Source organism: Myotis brandtii, unplaced genomic scaffold (genome assembly GCF_000412655.1).
Source record: "Myotis brandtii unplaced genomic scaffold, ASM41265v1 scaffold604, whole genome shotgun sequence".
In the NCBI taxonomy this organism is placed as follows: Eukaryota; Metazoa; Chordata; class Mammalia; order Chiroptera; family Vespertilionidae; genus Myotis; species Myotis brandtii.
The window spans coordinates 2,338,106-2,357,534 of record NW_005370286.1 but is presented as its reverse complement, the minus strand read 5'-3'; the positions used below and the strand labels follow the sequence as shown (position 1 = coordinate 2,357,534).

General features: G+C 53.9%; 1 protein-coding gene across 2 annotated transcripts in view; it reads left to right on the top strand.

Annotated features, from left to right (window-relative positions):
* The first annotated feature begins 18,753 nt into the window (after nucleotides 1–18,753).
* Nucleotides 18,754–19,429, top strand: part of GRK5 (G protein-coupled receptor kinase 5) — a 97,297-nt gene continuing 96,621 nt past the window's right edge. For both annotated transcript variants that reach the window (XM_014550574.1, XM_014550575.1), the window contains exon 1: nucleotides 18,754–18,849. The gene's annotated coding sequence lies outside the window, so the exon portion shown is untranslated. The remainder of the gene's footprint in view (nucleotides 18,850–19,429) is intronic.

Below are 19,429 nucleotides of genomic sequence, written 5' to 3'. Positions count from 1 at the left end.
ACTGTGTTCATAACTCTGGGAATTTATTTCTGGGCCCTAAAGGTCAAATGCCCTCCTGTCTCCTGCAGAAGCCTGCAGTTGTGTCTCTCTGAGGAGCTGGGACTGGATCGTGGGTTGAATGACAGCCCAGATGGGGGGTGGCTCTGGGACATGTCCCATCTGACAGCTGCTGAGGAAGTGACTTGATCTTCCTGGGAGTGATTTGTCCCTTTGCCCTTGAAATTGCTAGTGGCTCGTTCTTTGCTACTCCAAGGCCCCTGGCTCTCTTTTTGAGTTACTTTGACCGTATTTCCTTCCCAGTTGAATCGTAGGTTTTCTGAATTCCCACTGCTGGTTTTGCTTTTTTAGCTAAGCCCTAGACAGCAAACATGTAGCATGCATAGCATTATTCCCCCTGCCCCTGCCAGTGGCAGACATTGCTAATCAATTATGGCACTTGTGACCCCTGAGCCTGAACCCGTCTTCAGTCCCACAGCGCCAGCAGCCACTGCCATCTGTCTGGAGCTCACAAGCCTAACAAAATATTTTTGCCATTCAGCTCCACCTGAACCCTACCTACACTGTTTTTCCTTATACATACATACCTACGATAAAGGTGACGGCTTCTCTTTGGCATATCTGAATGGCCAGGATCACCATTCTTGCACTTTGGGGCCATTGTTAAGTAAAATAAGGGCGACTTGAAAACAAGTGATACTGGGACAGTCGATCTGGTAGCTGAGAAGGCTGCGAAGTGACTAATGGGCCGGTAGGTAGGTATACAGCGTGGATGCACTGGACGGAAGGATGATTCACATCCTGGGCGGGTCAGAGCGGGCCATTGTGAGATTTCATCACGCCACTTAGAACAATTTACAACTTGTGAATTGTTTATTTCTGGAATTTTCCATTTAATATTTTCAAACCACGGTTCACCAAGAGTAATTGAAACCGCAGATAAGGATGTCTACTGTATCTTGCATTCAGGGGTCCATGTTTGTAGTGTGTCATTTGCTGCTTCTAGAATCACACATTCAAGGAGACCTGAAGGTCGTAAAATAAATAACTGGGCTCACTCCCGTCCTCCTGAGGTCTCACAATCGTAGAGCCCTCGGAATGCGTCCAACAGGATGAAGCTGTGACTTGGTGCAAGTCCCCAGTTTGGAAGACTCACTTCCTGCTTCCTGGGTGAGACACCACCTGTCGGAGGGAGGCCCTTGCTGGGGTGGGGGCACTTCCCCCGCAGCCGGGGTTGGTCAGGGTGCCCGTGCTCCTCGCCCTGCGGGTCAGGGTGCCCGAGCTCCTCGCCCTGCGGGTTTAACTCCGGGCTCACTGAAGAGCTTACCACCTCTGTTCACAAGGGCTGGTTGTTCTTGTTCTTTAGCAGGTGGCTTAGGGCAGAGGGTGGGGTGGGGGCACTGGAAATGCGGTTAATTCCTCTCTGGGTCCCATGATTGCTGCCTGCCCCCCAGTGCACTTTGTTATTACAGCTGGACAGGCCGGGGCAGATCGGCCTCGGGCCAGACTACCTGGTGGTTTAAAACCAGACTTAATCAAAATGTAAATACTTTTTGGGGCCAGAAAGCAGGGCTGTCCAGGTGTTCGAGTAGAGGCTGCTGGGTCCAGGAGCCGGAGGGAGGGCAGGGCCTGTCAGGCTCTTTCCCCTCAGGTTTGGGGTTCCCTGGGGCCTCTGCCAGGGGCCTCTGGAGGAGCCACCTGTTGCCAGGGTGACCCGTGCCCCACCTGTCCCATCACTGCTTGTAGACGCTGTTACTGGGGCAAAGGTCATTCTAATGGTGACAGCATCTGCTCCCTTCTCCTTCCCTGCCCCTCCCTTCCACCCCTGCCCTTCCAGGATCAGTGCTGGGAGGTGTTAATTCACAGCAGGAGTCAGTGGGGTCTGGGACCCTCCCCAGACTGCTCAGTGGGTAGGAGGATGGTCACATGCGTTTATGGAGGACCGTGTGCCCAGAATTGTCTGGACTCTGAGGTTGAGCAGTGACCAAGGCAGGTGACCCTTCCCTCGGGTAGGGGTGATGGGCTTGTAGGAAGCAAGGAAGATCATGTCATGTAGGAATAAACAACCCATAAATGCATAAACAGTAATCATTCCTGATGGTGATGATGCAGTGAAGTCAATGAGATGAGCAGGATCAGGTGATAGAATGAGACAGACTCTGCAGGTGACGGTGCCACTTTAGGGGGAGGGCAGGGAGCCTCCATGGGGGGCATGAGACTGGAGACAGATGAGTCAGAAAGGAGTCAGCATGAGACTAATCTGGCCGGGGGCACAGCTGGGCAAAGGCCCGGAGGCGGGAATGAGCTGGAGGTCTCTGTGGGAACGGGAGGACGACAGTGTCTGGAGCAGAGCATGGGCCTGGGTGTGCGAGGCCGTTGGACATTATTCCCAGCTTGTTGGGAAGTCGTTAGAGGACTCTAAGTGAGAGACTTCCGTGATCTGATTAGGGTCTGGATAACTGGCTGCTTGCTGGGTGAGAAGGAGGCTGGTCCAGTTGCATGGCAGGAGGAGATGTCCAGGATGCCAGCCATGGAGACAGAGGGAGGAGACAGGTGTGGGTTTTGCTTTGGGGCCCACAGATTTGGGGCTGAATCCGGTGTGGAGTGTAGGCAGGGGAGGGAAAGGAAAGAATCCAGAGTGTGTCCTGGGTTTGGGGCTCAATGGGACTCCTCAGACCCACTCACCCCCCACCCCAGGGTTGCTCGCTGCAGGTGTCCTCTCCTCAGGTGGACCCAGGGTCCGAGCTCTCCCTAAAGTCAGGGTGGTGCTTGGCTCCTGCACACGTCCATTATCCCACTCAGAGGGGTTGCCTCCAGCTGCCTTTCTGGGTCCAGAGGGCCGGACAGGTATGATGTTACCTGGAGTCGGGGGAATTGGAAAACTCAGAGTTTGGCGACTCATCTGGGCTGTGTTTAATGCCTGAGAGGCAGCCTTGGGCAGCCCTGGCTGATGGGCCCAGGGAGCAGAATATGGCCAGGAGAGGGAGAAAGGTATAGCATGGGGCTGAGTGGTTGGTCCTCGTGGTGGCAACAGCGGGACAGGAGCAGAGCTGCTGTTGATGGAGCGCTCGCCCTGGACTGAGCTAAGAGCCTAATGAGTTTTCTCAGCTATTCACAACCCTGAGCGGCAGAGTACATTATTTCCATTCGTAGATGTGGAGACCGGGGCTCAAAGAGTGTCTGGCCCAAGGTCACCCAGCTAGTGATTGGCTGAGCTCGCCAGCAAGCCCTTGACTCCTGGTATTAAGTCTTAACCAACACCCAGCACTGTCACCAGTGTGCCATACTGTCCCCTCACCAGCCATGCGCCCAGGGAGGGCGTCTGCGGTGCTGGCTTTGTGCACACGGAAGAGGACTGCAGGGAAGCTGCGGAAAGAGCTGTCAGGAGCTGTCCTTTTCTTACTGAGGGAGGGACCTTTGGGCACCTCCCTTCCTCTCTCTCTCTCCGGCTCCCTTCTCCTTCCTGTCCAAGAAGGCTTGCTCCCAGGCTCAGGCCTGGTGGGAGCTGCAGGGAGAGGAGACCTCTGGGCCCCAGCAGGGGCTCTGCCAGCCCTGCCGTTCTGGGTGGCCACCGCAGCTGCCTCAGCCCTGCCCGCCTCGTGCTCCGGCACCTGCAGGTCACACCTGACCAAGTTCCACCTGATCTGCCACCAGCCTGTTCCTGCCGCTGGGGAGTGGGTTTGGACGAACCCAAAGGACTCCCTCGGGGTCTGAGGATGGAAGTCATAGCAGCAGGTTATTGTGCCAAGTTTTCTTGAGCAGGGAGCGGGGATGATCATCGTTCTGATGTCCAGGAGAAGAGGGCGTGCCAAGCCAGCGTATGGCCAAGGAGCCCTTGAAATGTGGCCAGTCGGAACTGAGGTGCGCCGTGGTGTATAATATACACTGGATTTCAGAGACTTAGTACGAAAAAAGTAAAATGTCTCACTGATAATTTTTTATACTGATTACATGTTGTAATGATCGTATTTTGGATATACTGAGTCAAAAAATATGTTACTAAAATTAATTTCACACATTTTTTCCCCTTCTTTCTAATGTGACTACCAGCCAGTTTTAAATTGCCTTGCATTAGAGTCCTATCAGACAGCACTGGCCTCGACTGAGTTACAGTATTTGTCTTTGAAAGGCTGAGTGACCTGGGCTGGAATCCTGACTCTCCCATTCCTGTGTTACCAAAGGCAGGGCTCTGAGCCTCAATTTCCTCATCTGTGAAATGGGCATGGTGAGTCAACCTCATAGGCTAGTGTGAGAATTAAATGGGAGAAGACTGAAGTGGTTTGTGTGTGTGTGTGTGTGTGTGTGTGTGTGTGTGTGTGTGTGTACCTAGGATGCTCCCTCTGTCTCTTAAAGAGTCAGGCTCTGATTTCTGGGGTTTTTATGCCCAGGATGCTCCCTCTGTCTCTTAAAGAAGCAGACTCTGATTTCTGGCCAGGCCATGACTGAGTCCGGCTCCTGGGACTCAGAATACAGGCTGTTTTGAGTTGGAGGAGAGTAAATAAAAAGAAAATGTCACTGTGCCCCAAGGAAGCTGATAAGTCAGAAGGATGGAGTGTATGAAGGCAGGCGGGCCGGCTTCCTCTCAGCCCAAGGAGCCCCAGGGTGGGGAGCACAGGAAGCTGGGGTAGGCGGGGTGGCTGCAGCTGGGCCCCACCCTGAGTCCCTGGGGTGCTCCCCTCCCCCAGGCTGTCACAGCCTGTGCCCTCTGTGGTTCTGGGCGGGTGCTTAGGTGCCCTTCAGCAGCCTTTGTGTTCAGAAAGAGGCTGGTTGTGTCTGCGTGGGAGGGTGGGAAAGCTTTCATCTCCATCTCCAGGGTTCAGTGTTCTGGCCCTGGGAGGGGCAGGGCAGGTTCAGGACTAGGATGGCGTTTCTGAGCCCCTTTGCCCGTGGCAGCTTGGGAAGCTACCAGGATTCACATAGTGCTTGGCTTCCCATCTATTTTCTCAGTTGATCCTCCCAATCCAGCAAGCATTAGCCCATTTTACAGAGGATAAAACAGAGGCCAGAAAGGGAAGCAAGTTGCTAAAGGCCACACAGCTAAAAAGGGTTGAACCTGGACTTGAACCTGGGTCTGCACTGGGTGCCTGGAAGTTCCACAGCCGGCAGGGCCAGCTGGACTGGCAGGGAGGCCTGATGCTGCTTGTCTTTTAGATATCTTAATTTACTGTGTCATGGTCTGTCCACGTGGGTCTGTCTGTCCCTCTGTCTGTGGCATGCATCATTGGCTGGTCCCTAAGCCTGCTGTTAAGGCCCTGGCACCTCCAAAGCAAGGAAAGAGTGACTACGATTCCTCCGTGTCCTTGCCTGTCAGAGCAGGACCTTCCTCGCCAAGTTGAGGGGCGGGTTGAGAGAGCTCGGCCTATAGAGAGCATCACTCAGTAACAGCTAACATGTGTTTATTTGCTTGGCTGCCCCCAGTTTTCTGCATCCAGTGCATCCTCTTAAGCATTGGAAACAGACCCTATGATTGATAGCAACTTGAAGGCACATGGCCAGCCCTGCTCCTTGGCCTGATCCCACGGTCAGGTGTGGCCAGCAGGTGAGGGCTGGTGCACTCCAGCCACTCATGATGCTGAAGGATGAGGTGCAGCCCCTGGTCCAGGTATCCAGGTTCCCAGGGCATCTGCTTCTTACAACTGGGGGTGGTGGTGGGAAGTGTGCCCCCCAAACCTGCTGTGGTGGAGCAGAGTGTCTGTCTGCGGGGAGCCCTGGGGATGCCAGGATGGAGGTGTGAACTGCGCCTTGTGCTCATCACTGAGGGCCTGGCCTTGAGCCTCTGACCTTTCAGCTCCCAGGGCTCCGATGTGCCAGGTTCTCAGTCCTGGAGGGAAAGGAGCACAGATGGCCAGCTTCTGGGGTGGCCTCTGCTCGCTCATTCATTTATAGACACTTACTGAGGTCTACTGTGAGGTCTACTGCCAGGCAGTATCCGAGGACTGGTCACTAGGCACCGGTGAGCTGGAGGGACATGGTCCCTGTCCTTATGGAGGGAGCCCAATAAAGACAAATTAAGCTGCTTGGAAGGAGAGACCGGGGAGCAGTGGGAGAGAAACGTGGGGACACAGCTCTTGGATGGATGAGGTGGGGTCCAGGGAATGATGTGACACCGACTGAGCCTGAAGACGTGGCCAGGTGAAGTGGGGACGATGTGTGTCAGAGTGCTCAGAGCAGCTTCTATGTGACGGTGAAAATCTGGAAACCATAACCTACATGTGTCTCAGCAGAAGCGGGTGAATGAACTATTTCCACAAAACCTGCAGCTATATATGTTTTATAAATTATTGTTCTCTTGAAGCTTGAAATATTTCACTTTTTAAAAGGATGCTGGAAGTGTCTATCTGGCAGCAGGAATGGCATGTGCAAAGGCCCTGAGACAGGAAAGAACTTTTCCAGTGAGGACACAGTGAAGGCCTGGCTTTTGTTCTGGAGGCCACGCCACTCTGGGCATCTCTCTGTTTGAAGGTCTGCTCCCAGCGGTCTCTGAGACCAGGGGAAAGGCCTTTTACTGAGTCTTGGGAAGGCCTTCGAGGTGTCCTGGGTGTCGGCTGGAGGTCAGGGTAATGGTAGGAGATTGAACCATGGGGGACAGAGCCTGCCTAGGCCAGATTTGTGGGAGGGGAGAGCCTTCGGAGTGAGTCAGCCTCTTTGGCTGGAAGCAGCAAGCCTAGCTGAGCTTCTGCCAAGTACCCAAGGACCCGCGGTGATCCCGCTCCCCTTTTGTGGAGGAATTTGCCTGCCGAACAGGCCATCTGTGTGAGGTGAGTCACTGTTTCCCCATTTTGTTCATCACAGTCACCTCTGAGTGGGTCTGTTCAGCCTCAGCTGCACTCGGATGGACGCTGACACCTGGACCAGCCAGCCCGCATGTGCTGCAGCTTTGTGTCCACGTGCTACTGTCTGAGAACTCTCTGAAACTTGGTCGGGGGTCCCGAACCCTGGAAACAGGGGCTGCAGATTGAGGACCACTGGTCTGGTCCAGGACCTCGCTTTTCTGATGGGGAAATGGAGGCCCACAGAGGGGAGGTGTCCGATTTGAGGTCGCTTCGAGAGGGAAGGAAGTGAGGGGCCTGGCTGCCATTTGCAGTCCTGAGGACTTGCTCCTGGCCCTGAACTTGGGTCTTGGTGTCCCTAGCCGAGATCAGCCCTGCTGACCTCTCCTGAGGAAAGATGCGTGGTGTCTGACTCTGGCCCCCGAGCCTGGCGGGTGGGGTGGGAACGCGGGTGTGAGATTCTGGCTAGGGGCGGCTGCACCTGCAGGTGCTTCCTGCAGACGCTCTGCTAGGGAGCACCACCCTCCCCCTCTGTGTGACTCGCTGGCTGCCGTGTCCTCCAGCGTCTCCTGGCTGCAGAGCGGCCTGCAGGACCTGCTGGGCCTCGTTTGGGCTGGCCTGTGACTGGTGGTGGTTAGCAGGGACCGGGGATTGCGTGAGAAAATGCTGTGTGACTCACACTCCTCTCTGGGCCTCTGTGTCCCCAGCTAACTCAGAGGATGTAGTCGGTGAGGGGCAGGGCTGGCCCCTCCCAGCTCTGACATCTGTTAGTTCTGAGTCTGATGGAGAGGCGAGGGCAACTACACGCTCTCTCACTGAGCGTTCTTCACTGTGCTAAAGGCTTTGCACGCATTAGCTCATGACTCCTTTGTCCACGAGGTTACAAAGGAATCCGCTGAAGCGCAGAGAGGTTGAGTTAACAGCCTCTTGCCCAGAGTCGCACAGCTAGTCAATGACACAGCTGGGACTTGAACCCAGGTGGTCTGTCCGTGTGTGGTCTTCATCACCACTGTGATAGGCTGAGTAATGCCACCCCCCTTCGCCCCCTCCCCGCCAAAGATGTTGACATCCAAATCCCTGCAACTTGGGCATATGGTACCTACAAGGTAAAGGGACCTTTCGGATGTGATCCAGTTACGGATGCTGAGGCGGGGAGGTTATCCTGATGATCCAGGTGCGCCCAGTGTGCCCACTGGGTCCTTGTGAGAGGAAGGCAGAGGGCGACTTGAGTACAGACCGGAGGTTAGAGTGATGCAGCTTGAGAAAGACTCGGCTGGAGAAAGTGACTGCTGGCTTTGAGACGGAGGGAACGAGTCATTACCCAAGGAATGCGCAGCCTCTAGAAGCTGGAAAAGGCGGGGAACAACGCCCCCCCCAACCCCCACACCCTCCAAACCCCTGCAACAGCCTCCAGAAGGAACCAACCCTGCCCACACCTTGACTGTCGCCCAGGGAACCCGACTCCAGACTTCTTATTTCCAGGACGTTAAGACGTTAAGATAATAAATTCATGTTATTTTAAGCCACTACATGTGTGGTAATTTGTTACAGCATCCATAGGAAGCTAACACAACTATGTTCTAGTCACCCATTGTCTTTCAGCCAGCTCTCCTTTCTGAATCCAGATTCGGTTCTGAATTCTGAGGAGTGGAAATCGAATCTGAGGAGGTGACTGCTCAGCTGGGAGCCAGAGGAAGAGTCCCGGGAAAGGTGTTTCAGGAAGAAACAGCCCGCGACCCGGCTCTGAGGGGAGAACGGATGTGCTTGAGGAGCAAAAGGCGGCCGGCGTGTGGAGTGAACCAGGAGATGGGGTCAGGGAGGGAGGCAGGCGGGCTGCAGCCTGCAGGGCCTTTTAAGTTGTGGCGAAGAGTCCAGGGTTTATCCCAAGGGCCACGGGAACCCCTGGAGAGACTAGAACTGGTTTGTTGTATAGAAGGCCATAGGCTGCCATGGGCAGTGCGTTGCATAGGAACCAGATGGAGGCAGGGAGGCCAGGCAGGAGGCTGCTGCGGTCGTCCTGTGAGATGCGATGCTGGCCTGAACCAGGACAGTGGCTGTGGAGGGGAAGGGAGATGGCAGAGTCCATATGTCATTTGGAAATAGAATCCTCAGGGCCTGATGGGTGGTTGCAGGTGGCTGACTGTGCTGGTGAGCTGCTGCTGTGTAACAGATGACTCAAAACTTGGCAGCTTGGAACGATGATAAGCATTTGTTATCTCATGGTTTTTGTGGGTCAGGAATTCGGGAGTGGCTTAGCTGGGTGGTTCTGGCTCGGGGTCTCTCTTTTTTTTTTTAAAATATATTTTATTGATTTTTTACAGAGAGGAAGGGAGAGTTCCGGGTCAGGAATTCGGGAGTGGCTTAGCTGGGTGGTTTCGGCTCGGGGTCTCTCTTGAGGTCGCTGTCAAGATGTTGGCTGGAGCTGCCCTCATCTGAAGGCCCGAGTGGGGCTGAAGGTCCATCTCCAAGGTGCTCCCTCCCATGGGGCCAATGAATGCTGGCTGTTTGCAGCAGGTCACAGCTCCTCCCCACGGGGCCTCTCCTTGGGGCTGCCTGAGTGCCCTCACAGCACAGCAGCTGGCTCCGTTCAGAGCGGGTGATCCAAGAGAGAGCTGATAGAAGGCACCTCGACTCCCATGACCTAGCCTGGCGTCGTGCGTCATCATTTCCACACATCCCATTGGTTGCACAGGTTCCGTGTGGGAGGGGACACATGGGCTGTGACTAGGATCCCAGGGGCCACTTGCAGGCTATTTACACAGAGGCCTGGGGAGGGTGGACTCAGGATGACACCTGGGTTTTGGGCCCAAGTGGCTGGGTGAATGGGGGTGCCCTTTACCGAGAGGAGGGGGCATGTTTTGGGTGAAGGCAGGTGGGAATCAAGCGCTCTCTTGGCCTCCATTTGGGAGACTTCACCTCTATGTTAGAAACTCTTCTCTCTACGGTTGCCTCGGTTTTTGGGGCTTCCGTGGCTTCAGAGTTTGGGGACACTTGGTCAGGGCCCAGTTCGCATCTGTTCCTTGAGCCAACTCCATGTCAGGCTCATGGACCGAGAGTTAAGAACCAGGTATTCTTAGGTTAAAATCCCAGCTTAGTCCTTTAAAGGCTGTATGACCCTGGGCCAGATACTTAGCCTCTCTGGGCTTGTTTCCTCAGCTGTAAAATCAATGCACTTAGCTGTTGTGTGGTGAGACTCAGAGAGGATGGGACTGAAGCGCTCAGGCCAGGGCCTGGCTCTCCCGGACCTCTCTGGACCTCAGACCTCTGCGTTTTTCTGTGAGTAGTCATGTCGCCGTCAGAACGTCCCAGGTCGCCGGTGGATTTGATTGGGAAGGATTTCAAAAGAGTCTGTTCAGCTTCTTTTAAGTAGGTGATGCAAAAATTCTGGGGACAGCAGGCGTAATTATTACTCACAGGGAAATGCAAATATTTTTATGAATATCCTATGAAAAATTGAGGCTTTTTTTTTTTTTTCATGAGCAAATAGTCCTGTTTATTTCTCCAACAAAATAGTCACAGTTGTGCTGCGGGGCCGAGTTACAACTGCCAGTGGCTTTCCTCAGGGGTCGGCTCACCTCCTCCTCCCCACTCCCCACTTTCTCTTCTCTTTTAATCCAGAGAAAACATAGCGGAGACAAACGCGACCACGTTTGGGCTTTGCTGAGAGAAGGGGGTTACTTTTGCAGTGAAAAGTTAATTTTTGTGGCCAGAATTTCTCAACTGTGAAAACCGGTGTGGGCAAAGCGTAGTAAGCCCAAAAAATACATTTGAAAAATGATTTTCCTTGGAAAGGACATTTTTTTTTAAAGAAGGCCATTCGTGTTTGCAAGAGGAGGACGGGGGTCTGCTTCCTCACGAAGGAAATGTTCTCTAAAGTCCTAAAGAGACACAGGGGAATAGAGGAAAGGGGGAGCCACAGGGAGGGGAGGCGTGGGGAGCCAGGATGGGGAGTGAGAGGCTTTACGCCCGTGTTAGCTTAGCTCCCGCCCAGTGCCTGGCACAGAGCTAGGGCTTTAAGTGCGCTCCGTACCTGACTTTCACAAAGGGCATTTGGTTATGATACCAGTTAGGTGATGAGGGCTCAGAGAGGTTGGGGAAGTGGCTTATGGTCACTCAGCTCCTTGATGGAGGTGTCAGAAGTCCAACCTGCCCGTCTCTTTCTATGATGCCCTGGGAGAAGGGGCCCTTGGTCCAGGGTCGGGATAGCTACCACAGTGAGATGTTGATGATGATGATGGTGGCAGCGATATTGATGGCGATGGTGGTGATATTAATAGTGATGATGGTGTCAGGGATGGTGGTATTGGGGGTGGTGATGGTGGTGATGATAACGGCTACATTTTGTGAGGCTCCTCCTCTAGGCTGGGTACTTGCACATTTGGCTCTAATTCCTAGCACAGCGATACAGATTGGGTAGCAGCATCTTTGCAGGAGAAAACGCTGTGTGACTAAGCAAGGCCACACCACTGGTGTGTGGTAGGGCTCAGATAACATGCAGTGATACCCACTTCCCACTGACATTGTGATGAAGAGGCCTCAGGGCATCAGCACCCCCCGGTACACTGCAGCTGTCACTCAAGGGCAGCAGCCTCTGGTCAAGGTAGCCCAGTCTTCGTGCTGCCCTTGGCAGCAAGGGTTTCCTGGGAGGGACCGTCCCAGCCTCTCCCCTGCTCCCTCCACAAAGCCACACCAGAGGCCTCCTTGCTCTCGGGCTCAGCGTGCTGGGGAGGGGCTGTGTCTTCCCATCCCCATGGCGACCAACTCCCAGGCCTGGTGTTGGTTTGGGTTTTCCTAATTGAGGTGTGGGTTCCTTCTGGTGTGGCTGAGGTTTGTCTGCTCTGGGAACCCGACTGCGGTGTGGCCATGAGGTGGGGCCCGGAGGTGCTGGGACCTGCCCACAGGCCACAGACCCCACATGCCCGTGCCACCTCCCACGCCTCACACCACTTCAACGATGCACTTCCTTTGAAGAACATTCTGGAGGTTTCAGGTTCTTGAGGCTGACAGCTACAGCACCACGAAATGTCCTGGGGTCAGGATAACTGTGTCTCTTCGCCTCCCCAGGTCCTGTCCACAGGGTGGAGCCGGCCTCAAGGCCTGGGTGTGCTGATGCCCGCTCCCATCTGCCCACCATGGTTTTTGCTCACCCTTCCAGGGGGTCCTGGAGCAGCAGAAGGCCCTGACTAGAGCTGTGTTCAGCTCCCAGGCCGGCTAACAGGACCCAGAAAGGCTCAGCCCTCCCCTCCTTTGCTCCCCTCTTGCTTCACTGAGGTTGGGCAGGGTGTCCCCTGGCCTGGCTGTGCCAGCACCAGAGCATCAGCCTTTGGACAGGCCTGGGGCTGGCTCCAGTGTTCAGGGGCCCATCCCAGCTCTCTGAGGTGGTAAGAAGGACCAGTGCCCACCATGTGGTGAAGGTGGTGGTGGTGTTAGGCTGTGGAGAGCATGTTTGGGTAGAAGAGGCTCTATGCCCCCCAGACTCCTCCTCATCCCTCTCTCCCCCACCCCTGGGTCCTGTGCCCAGCTAAGAAGGTGCTGGACACACTCCAAGATACCAGGGCTAGCTGCTGCTTCCTGCCCTGAGGACTCATGGACTCGGGCCACCCAGCATCAATGGCACGGTCCCCGCCTCAGGAGATCGGGGCCAGAGGTGCCTTTGGTGGCCCCTTGTGTTGTGACTTTTTTTCTAAACATTCAGTCATTGGGAATTATAGACGCGTCTCCACCCGGGGCCACCAGATCCCAGCCTCCTACTTGAGCGCTTTGGGACAGTGTGGTAACTGAGGAGCCGAGGGCAGGGGCTGGGGGAAAATTGAGGAGGAGTCACCTTTTTTAAAAATAATATATTTTTATTGATTTCAGAGAGGAAGGCAGAGGTAGAGAGAGATAGAAACATCAATGATGAGAGAGATCATTGATCAGCTGCCTCCTGCACGCCCCACACTGGGGATTGAGCCCGCAACCCGGGCATGTGCCCTGACTCTGAATCGAACCTTGACCTCCTGGTTCATAGGCGACGTTCAACCACTGAGCCACGCTGGTTGGGCATCCAGGAAACTTTACAGAGGAGGGTACCCTGAGGCAGACACCCTACAAGTGCTGGGTATTTCCAGAAAGTGAGACCCACAAAAGTAGGATGAGGCCCTGGTCCTGTATTTGCAAGCTCCATCCTCCCCGCCCCGCACCTACCCATTTGGCTCTCTTCTTGTCCATTTACCTGCCAGGATCTCCAAGAAAAATTCTTTTGAAAAAAAGGGGTTCTGTTGCCCTGCCCTGCCTGGCACCATCTGCCTGATCCCAGATGAGAAAGCTGAGGACAGAGGGGTGGTGCTTTCTCCTGCTCCCCAAGTGGCCCGTCTCCCTTTCACAGTGGTTGCCAAGTGCATTGGGTTGGACAAAGTCCCCTGCAGGCCGAGGTCACCTCGAGTACACGTAGGCTGTAATCACGTCCCTTTGAAAAGGCTCGAGTCACTGCGTGACGCTGCCCCCAATCGGGCCCTGTAATTGGGATCGTGCCTTGTTTGGGGCTGAATGAAAAGAGACTTTGAACCAGTGAGATGCCACATGCCTCCCTCATCAGCTTCACCGGGGGGCGGGGGGACGGGGGGACCACTCTGGTCCTGACAGCAATGTCAGCGGGAGGGAGGGCAGGAGTGGAGGCAGCAGACACAGGGGTCCCTCCCTCGTCAGAGAACCCGGCCTCCTCCTCCGCTGTGCCCTGGCCTCGGAGAACGCCCACGGCCTTCCCATGGTGTTGTTTTCTGGAAAACCAACTCTGTTGGCAGTGCTGTGGAAACTGAGTCTTGAAAGCTTACCTGGGCCGAAAGGAATGGAGCAGATTCTTTAGCTGCACAGACGTCAAAGGCTAAATTGTAACACTACCTTCCATTTGACCGGCCGAGAGTGGGTGAGTCATCGGCATCTCGTGGCTGGGAACACAGAGCATCCTTCCCACGTACGGTCACTAGGATACCTGAGAACCTCCCAGACCTTGATCGCAGTGTGCTGAGAGCAGCTTCATGCTCCCCCTTCCGCCCCCGCCACCTCCCCATATGTATATTCTAAAGACTACTAGCCAGCAACATAATTCGGATTTCTAACGAATTTGCTCCCTCCCGTAAGCATAATGCTGACCTTTCCAAGCCTCCTGGCCCTTGTGACCCATAGGCCATTCCGTGGATTGACAGGAGAAAGGGCCCTCCTTGGAATCCTGTGCCTCTCTCTACCCTGTGTCCTTGTTCCTTTAGCCAGCAGCGCCCTAAACTGTTTTGGAAGGGAGGGTGGCTCTTTCCGTGCTGCCTCTGGTTACACCTGGCACCATCCAGGGGCTTTCGGTCTGAACGGTGCAAGCTTGGGGAGGCCCACAGTGAAGTTCCCCGACGGAGGGAAAGGCAAACGCAAAGGCCCTGAGAGCAGCTACAGGGAGGGGAATAAAGCTTGGGGAGAGGATGGCCAGAGAATGAGCTGACCCGTGGGTGATGGGCAGGCCTGGGAACTGGCCATCTGGCTGCAGGAGCTGGGCTGGGCCCGGAGCAGGTGGGAGGTTGTGGTTGTAGCCCCTTGTAGGCCTGACAGCCCTCCCAAGTGGGGAGGTGGGCCTGGGGCAGCTGGGGCCACAGGGTAGGCCTGGCCACCTCAGGATACTGAGAAACAAGCAAGTCCAACTGAAATAACAAACAGTATCAACACTTCAGTCATGACATATGCAATTTAATAACCTACCAGCATACTTACAAGCCAAATATTTGTCTGGAAGTGGTGACCTCTTTGAGGCAGGTTTTGTTTGTTGTTAAGAAGCAGAACCTTGCCCCAGCCCGTCCGAGTTATGGAGGGGCTGGCTTTTATGCGATTTGTTAGAGGAACTGGAGGTGGGTATGCGTGGGGAGGCCGTTCAGGGCCCCTGTGGCCTTTTGGGGGACACCCTGCTGAGAGTGGTTGAGAACCGCTGACATAAAGCCTCTGGTGTCTGTCTTTCTTGCTAGATTGGGTGCCCTAAGAGTGGGGAATTACTAGAGCGTGACACCCCATCCATCTTGCCTATCACCATGTCCCCAGTGCCTGCATAGCACTCAGCATTTAGTAGATGCGTAACACCTGGTGGTTGAGTGAATTGGTGAATCTGTATTAATTTTCTTAAGTTAATGGATAAGTTCATTGATAAAAAATGTACACACACACACACACACACACACACACACACACGTGTATGTATAAAATAGACTCCTGGTTTCTGTAGACTGGCCACCTGAGAATTAACTGAGGAGCCTTTCAAGATGTCACATTCCTGGGTTCCAATCACAGAAAGTTGGGGTGCAGCCTAATGGGGTACAGCCTAGGAGTCTATTGTCAAGAGTACTTCATTGGTTTCTCAAAAAAGTAAACATAGGGGTACAGAATGAGTCACCCCAAAAGGTGCCTCTGTGGTATGTGATTATTTTGAGCTAAAGGCAATTGAAATGGGGCTCACAAGAAACTGCTACCTCTCCCTTAAAGAATTTAAATTAGAGGCTTTGCCCATAATAAGGGTTATTACCAGAAAAAACTTTATGATCTATCTATAGGGAGGGCAAACTTCTAATTACTGCACATCTGCTCTTCTTATCCTGCAATGATCTTCCTCCCCTATGAAGCCCCAACATGCCTTATCTCATCCTTAGTTCAGAATGTTGTATACACCTCATGTTACCGGTCTGTCTCTGAACCTCTTATGTATGTGAGATCTTTGACTCTCTTGTATATGTGGGATTCCCATACATATGTATTTAATTAAATTTGGTTATTTTCTTTTGTTGCTCTGTCTCATGCAGATTTTCTTTAACTCTAAGTATTAGAATTAAAGAAAAACAAATGAACCTTGAATGGTAGAGGAAAAATTCTTCCTCCCCCACACCAGCAATTCCGCTCATAGGTATATACCCAAAAGAATTGAAAGCAGGGACTTACATCCATAGCAACACTATTCTCAATAGCCAAAAGGTCGAAGCAACCCAAGTGTCCGTCAATGGATGAGTGGATAAACAAATTATGTCTCCACACACAACTGAATATTATTTAGCTTTAAAAATGGAATGAAATCTGACACACTACAACATAGACGAATCTTGAGGACATTATGCTAAGTGAAATAAACCAGTCACAGAAGGACACATATTGTATGATTTCATTTATATGTGGTCCTTAGAATAGTCAAATTCATAGAGGTAGAAAATAGAATGTTGGTTGCCAGGGGCTGGGAGTGAAGGGAATGGTGAGTTGCTTGATGGGTATAGACTGCAGTTTACCTAAAAATGGTTAAGAGAATCAATTTTATGTGGTGTATATTTTACCACACACACAAAAAATGCTTCATCCCAGCCAGGTCTGGGAATGACGAGGGTGGGAATGGGGGAGTGGAAGGGATATGGATTGATGATGCTGATGGCCCTTTGAGGCTTTGCAGCCTGTGAGTGGCTGAGACGACAGCACTGGCTTTGCAGCCTTCGTCGCGGGGGGGGGGGGGGGGGCGGGGTGAGTGGCTGCATATCCTGACCTCTGCCCCTCAGGAGGCTGGGCAGGCTCCTGAGTGGAGGCCACATGGCCTGTCCACTGGGGCAGCTGCTGCCCACCTCCAGCTGATTGGTTATGGGAGTGAAGTCCAAAATAGATTTGTATGCGAAATCTCCTAATGTTTAGATCTTGACTGTTGGGTCAGTGAACAGGCAAACAACCCACATGTGGGTCAAACAGAACAAGTCTGCAGCCTCGGGTCTGGGGTGGTGTCTATTTCTTGGAGCTCACAGTCTCGGGCCACAGCGGGAAAGATCCCATTCCAGGTCCTCTTACAGGTGTTATGACACGTCTGACGTCTGACACCAGATTTCTCTTTGATCTCTGAGAATTACTCTTGCTTTCAGTGCACCTGGAGGGAGGGTGTCTAAAGGGTGAGGGAGAGTGCCTGGGGTCTGGATTCTGCTCAGCCTGGGGTCGTGGCTCTGCCATTAGTGAGTTGTGAGGCTGTAGGCTACTGGCTTCTTTCTCCCCGCATGCCTGTTCCTTATCTGTCCCATGGGAATTAGTAACAGTTTCACCTCATAGAGTTAGAACGAGGACTCCAGGAGGGTGCAGGTGCGCGGCCTGGCCCAGGGCAGGGCCGGTGGGAGGGCTCGGCAGTGTGTGCATGCGTGTGCGCGTGCGTGACCTGGCTGAGCAAAGAGCCAGTGTGGCTTCGGACAGGCCATCGGCTGGTGAGTTACACAACCTCGGACATCTGTTTCCTCATCTGTGATGTTGGCCCAGTGATTTTTTCCCCAAATAATCATTTTAATGAGGCTTAAACAAGATAATGTTTAATGTGCCTGGCCACAGCACATGCCCAATTCACATTTGTTCTGTCTTTTGGAGTCTGAGGGCTTTGTCTTCTACGCAGACTTGAGACAAGGGAGCTGGGGCTGGTTGGCCAGGTTGAAGACCAGAAGAGCAGGTTGCAGAGAAAGGGACCGGGGCCCTGTCCTTTCCCCGTCAGTTCCCTCTCCTACTTCCCGGCTGACAGAATGCAGGTCCTGGTCCTGTCCTCAGAAGCCCACCCACTTGCTGATGGGAGACATGCCTCAGCTTCCCAGGGCAGCGTGGATGAGTGAGGAATCCCATTCATTGAGACCAGCTCTGTGCCAGCCTGGAACGCACACTGGGAGCTGGGCCCAGAGCCAAGCTCCACTGGTGTCCTTGGGTTTGCTGGTTGGAGAGAGGGATCCTTGCCCTGCCCAGAGCCATTCTAGAGGGTTAGAGACTGTACACTCACTCACCCAGAGCCGGGAGCGGGCCCACGGTGCCAGGATCCTGCCCAAGGGCCCTACGTCTCTCTAACCAGACCCCAAACTCTACAGGCGCTTGATGTGTTGATCATATGAAGGAGGGTGAAAAGCCCTTAATATTCCGAGACACTGAAGGGCCTAAAGGCCTATGTGACCTATGGCGAGTCACTGACAGGTGATACCTAAGGCCACTCAGAGCGTGGGGGCAGGTGACAGCATCTCAGTCCTTGGGGGGCTGGCCACAGGATGCAGAGTGCCTCCAGGTCCAAGGCCCAAACACTGGTGAGTTCAGGGATACCTGGGCCAGAGCCAGCGCCCCGTCGCTGCTTGCATACGTGAGTGCTCTGACATCTGTCCACCATCGCCCGGGTAAGGAGTGATGGGGATGATGGGAACACGCTATGTGTGCAGCTTACTCAGTTCTACATGGTCGCTGCATATTCGCATTATGTGTGCATGTTCATGATATGTGTGTCTTCATTGTGTGTTCATTGTATGTTCATTATGTGCCTATTATTGAGTATGTTCATGATGGGTGTGCTCATTGTGTGCATGCCCATTGTGTGCATGTCCCTAGCGTGTGCATGTTCATCATGTGTGCACACTGCAGAGGACATGAGGTGTGCTGGGGCCCTTCAGGAGTCCTTCCAGCCTTGAGAAATGTCTTCTGAGACCCTGGGGTTTGTGAGGATGAAGAAGGGGGTACCCAAGACAAGTGGAAATTAAAGTTCTTGTCCCCAACCTCCGACCTCCATATGGGGAAGGTGAATCCACATGAAATGAGGACAAAATGAGGCCATGAGGGGATCATTTCCACAAGGATTTCCTGAGCCTACAGGGAAGGTTATGGTCTAGTCCGGGCCAGATGCCAGGCACCCAGCGAGGTGGACAGCAGTGGCAGATGCTGAGGAAGATCAGGGCGCCTGGTGGGGGCACCTGCATGGGTGACTGGAGGGGCTCCCCTGCTGCTGCTGGTCAGGGGAGCTCAGGCCAGAGCTCACTGGGAGGACACACTGGATTGAGACCAGTGGGCCAGCGGGGGATGGAGTGCGTGGGGTGTGTCACCGACTAGACCTCGAGCTCCCTTCCCCAGCTGTCTCCTAGTTGGGTGCTGGGGACAGGCTTCCTGGGATGGGACACAGGCTTTGGAGCCTTGGACAAGACCAACATCAACTGACATCTGTCCTCCATCTCTGCAGGGGGCGGAGGAAAACGCAAAGGGAAAAGCAAGAAGTGGAAGGAAATCCTGAAGTTCCCTCACATTAGCCAGTGTGAAGACCTCCGGAGGACCATAGGTGAGCGTCCGGCCTCGAGGGGGCTTGGGGAAGGGCTGGGGGGCGCAAGGGGCTGTTAACTCCCACACAGTGAGTCCAATACAAATCACTATCGCCATGATTCCAGCAGGGCTCCAGGCCGATGTCCTTGCTAATTGACGTAAAGACGCAACAACGTCTATTGAGTATTTGGTGTGTGCTGGGCAGAATTGTCTCTGTTACCCTTTGAGACGGGTTCTGTTATTTTACTCCCCCATTTTGGATGGGAATACCGAGGCGCAGAGGGTTCTGTAACTGGATGGAAGTGACACCGCCTGTGGGAGGGTGGCGGAGGGGACCAGGCCCAGTACTGAGCCCCGACTCGTAACTTTCCACCTTCCTTTGGGGCCCATGGGTCGTGCCCTTGGGAAACGGCCCCAGGCTTTGAGAGCCAAGGGTGAGGTGAGCATCTGCGCCCCCCTCTCCTCTGGCGGGGGATGTCAGTGCTCAGCGAGGGCCACCCTGCTCCGTGGCACAGCTTCCACCTGGCCAGGTACCTCCAACAGCCACAAACGTCCCTCCCCTTCTAGTCCACCTGGCCCTGCCCTCATCACTTCCGCTT